The 3,603-nt window shown below is 37.4% G+C and overlaps 1 long non-coding RNA gene across 1 annotated transcript in view; it reads left to right on the plus strand.

The window, feature by feature from the left end:
* Window positions 1–2,668: 2,668 nt before the first annotated feature.
* LOC128248035 (uncharacterized) overlaps window positions 2,669–3,603 on the plus strand; it is a 2,649-nt gene continuing 1,714 nt past the window's right edge. The window contains exon 1 of the long non-coding RNA XR_008264307.1: window positions 2,669–3,320. This is a non-coding gene — a long non-coding RNA (uncharacterized LOC128248035). The remainder of the gene's footprint in view (window positions 3,321–3,603) is intronic.

Consider the following 3,603-nt stretch of genomic DNA (forward strand, 5'->3'; position numbering starts at 1 on the left):
ATGTATGTATGTATGTGCGTGTCTTTGTGTTTGTCCACCTATCCCTCCAACCGCTTGAGACCGGTGCTGGTTTATTTACGTTCCCCGTAACTTAGCGGGTAAAAGACACCGAGAGAATAAGTACCAGATTTTTTAAAAAAAACATAAGTACTGAGGCCAATTTGTTAGACTAAACGTTTCAAGGCGGTGTCCCAGCATGGCCTCAGTCCAATGACTGAAACAGGTAAAAGATGGACGATAAAATTTTCAGTACAAAGCATTTGCATATTGCAAGCTTATTTTTCTTAAATATTTGGCAGATATTTACCACAGTAATAGCAAATATCATGCTGAAGACCGCAGTCTTTTCGATGATGATGTAAAGATATGTCTAATGCAGTCATTTTCAAACAGTGCACCATGGTGGGTATCTGGATGCACCCCGATTTTTAAAAAGTATAATCTAAGACTTTTAGAAAAGCATTAACATAGTACGGACTAATCTCGGTCTTTAAGGCAACAAGTTGGCAGAATCGTTAACTCGGCTTACAAAATGCTTAATGACATATCTTAGCTTTGCCTTTCATCCTTTCGAGGTCGATGAAACAAAGCACCGGTCATGTATTATCGCAATTTTACAAAGCAACGAACCAAAGATGATGCCTCTATGTAGTTGATGTACATGTGAGAAACAGCAGCTAAATCTCTATTAAATCACAGCTCACCGTTTTAAACAAGGAAAGAACACGTAAGATAATATAGTCCAATATATCCTTAAAAGATGGGATTATCACAGCTGAAATACCTTTGGTTATCGATATGCTCAATCAGTGTTAACTTTTTTCATGAGTCTGCTCATAAGCCCACACAGTTAGGTTTGACCTTGGGCTAAACAACTACGACTCACACGGCCTTAATCATCATTTCGTTAACACGAAATTAAGCATGTGGTGTACCCCTAGTGATCAGCTTTCGTAGGGGAACAATCCCTTCTAGATTAAGTAATGGCGGATTTGAAAGTTTGACAGACATTTCCCAGAATCTCTCGATACTGGGAAATGTCTGTCAACCACATCACGAAAAGTTATTTCTAGGTACAAAAAAGTAGGGGAATTAATTGGAGCAATGGGAGATGTCCATACCTTTCACAAAGACCTCAGCAGTATACGTGAAGTAAAATAGAGACTCAATAACGACTGAAACCCTATCACGATTTCAACTTGCAAATGGCTTGCAACTTGCTCAAAGAAGTTTGCTGTTTCCATGGATGGCATTTCTTCTAGCTTTACATTCTGAGTTCACATTCCGCCGAGGTCAACTTTGCCTTTCATCCGTTCAGGGTCGATAAAATAAGTATCAGTTTAGCATTGGGTAGATGTAACCGACTAGCCCCTACCATCAAAATTTCAGCCCTTATGTCTTTCGTAGAAAGAAAAATATATGGACTCATAAACGTCTTTTTCATTGGTTTAACCAACAAATCATTCCTTAAGATAGTTTGATTTGACCAATCGGAACCAGGCGACGAAACATTGTCGTGATATAGCAGTTGAGCCCTGAGATCGATATAATCGACACCCCCCACCAAATTGCTGGTTTTGTGTCGAAAATTTGAAATCAATATTTTATCTAGGTGTCGTCGGTCTTTATGTTCTGAGTACAAATTCCGCCGAGGCCAACTTTGCCTTTCATCCTTTCAGGGTCAATAAAATAAGTACCGGTTGCCCACTGGGGGTCGATGTAATCGACTTACCCCTCCCCCGAAATTGCTGGCCTTGTGCCAGTATTTGAAACCAATATTTTATCTAGGTGTAGACTGTCAGAATCGGTGGAAAGTCGGGGAAAATGTTTTGCGATATTCACTTATGTATCTTGACGTTCTGCTTTCAAAGCCGACCAAGATGAACTTTGCTTTTCGTTTTTCTAGGGTCGTTAAAATATTTCAGAACAGAATCGATAACAATCGACTGAGCCCTTCTTAAAAAAAAAAAAATTAAAAAAAAGCCTTGTCTTTGTGCTTAATTTCAATATTTGATCTTGTATGTAAAAAAAAAACTAATGTTTGGCAAACAGATTTACGTATCTCGGTTTATATTAATGTAAATTTAAGAGCATTTAGTTATATTAGTTTTTAGAGGTTTTGTGCACAATCTATCGGGTCACAGGATAACCGATTTGATTCTATGTCATGATGTATCTAACACAAGCAGTTTCGCAAAGTTGTCAATTCACTAAGATAATATTCAAGGATGGATTGGAAATAATCAGTTGAAGATAAAAGCACTTTTTAATGTTTCAGTACTCCAGCAACGTACAACTCTGATCTGTATTAAATCATGACCAAGTCATTTTATATTAGAGGGTCTTGACCATGTACACAACGCAATAGCGGTGATAGCATAAGAACTTGGGACCTTACCTCTTTAGCTAGCTACAGCTCAATTGGGATTTTGCCGTTAGATAGTTAAAATATCAGAAACCAAGGACTGGAAAAAGACATCATTTCCCAAACTGAAAAATTTTGCCTTTACCAGCAATATTTTATTTTTTCTCTCCTTACCCACAAGCAAATCAAAACTCGGTTCTTTTATTTTATGAAAATAATATTATAGAATCCGAGGATGGTCTATGTTGGCAAATAGTCTTCTCTTCCATTATAATTCCATTCATGTATTCTAAAATGCATTATAGGAACATAAAACGACTAGAGAACTGAAGTGATATTTATTTTATCGATTCCCAGAAGGATAAAAAGCAAAGATGACCTCAGCGGATTTTGAACTCAGAGAGTACAAAAGAGCTGTAACTAAAAACCAGCAGGCATTTTCTCTGTTGTACAAACGATTCTACCAATCCACCGCCAAAGAGTTCAAACAGTGGGATAAATTGAAATCTTTTCATAAGAGATTTCCACATGTTGCTTATTGAAGAATTCTCAGATGTTTGTTTAGAAACGAAGCTGAGACTTGTGCACACCGAACGGAAACTAACAAAGACATCTATAGACATACATAAGTAATCAATAAGAAAAAAAAATTCAATATACAAAAGCTAAGAACATTTGTACGTCTATGTATGCATGCGCGTGTGTAGGTGTGTATATGTATACGTATGTGTATGTTTGGCTGCTATTTTCTTTTCCTTTCTTTTCTCTCTCGTTAGTGAGAGCTAACCCTTATGTTATCCATATCTACGACGATCGTTACATTTACTAAGAAGCCAAATTAGTGTTCTAGGTTTATATCTCTAACGTCAGTGAGGGCGCGTAATGATGTAAGAAGAGACATTCAACTGGTTTATTCAACAAAAGTTCAGATAATTTAAGAAAACTAGTGCCAAAGGTAATTTTCTTTCTTTAGTTCTTTAATTTGTTTTAGTCATCGTGGCTCTAGTCATACTGGAGCACTGGCTCATTATATATGTGCATGTATATGTATGAGGGAGGGGGGTAAGTGCGTATATGTATATATCTATATGCATGGTGGAGGCTAACGTTTCTTATTTCTTTACTAAGCAATGCATGGTGGAGGCGCAATGGCCCTCCACTATATGCATGGAGGCATATATAATAGCCCTTGCGGTCGTAGGATCGCAGTTTCGATTCCCAGACCGGACGTTGTGAGT

Source organism: Octopus bimaculoides, chromosome 6 (assembly GCF_001194135.2).
Source record: "Octopus bimaculoides isolate UCB-OBI-ISO-001 chromosome 6, ASM119413v2, whole genome shotgun sequence".
Taxonomy (NCBI): domain Eukaryota; kingdom Metazoa; phylum Mollusca; class Cephalopoda; order Octopoda; family Octopodidae; genus Octopus; species Octopus bimaculoides.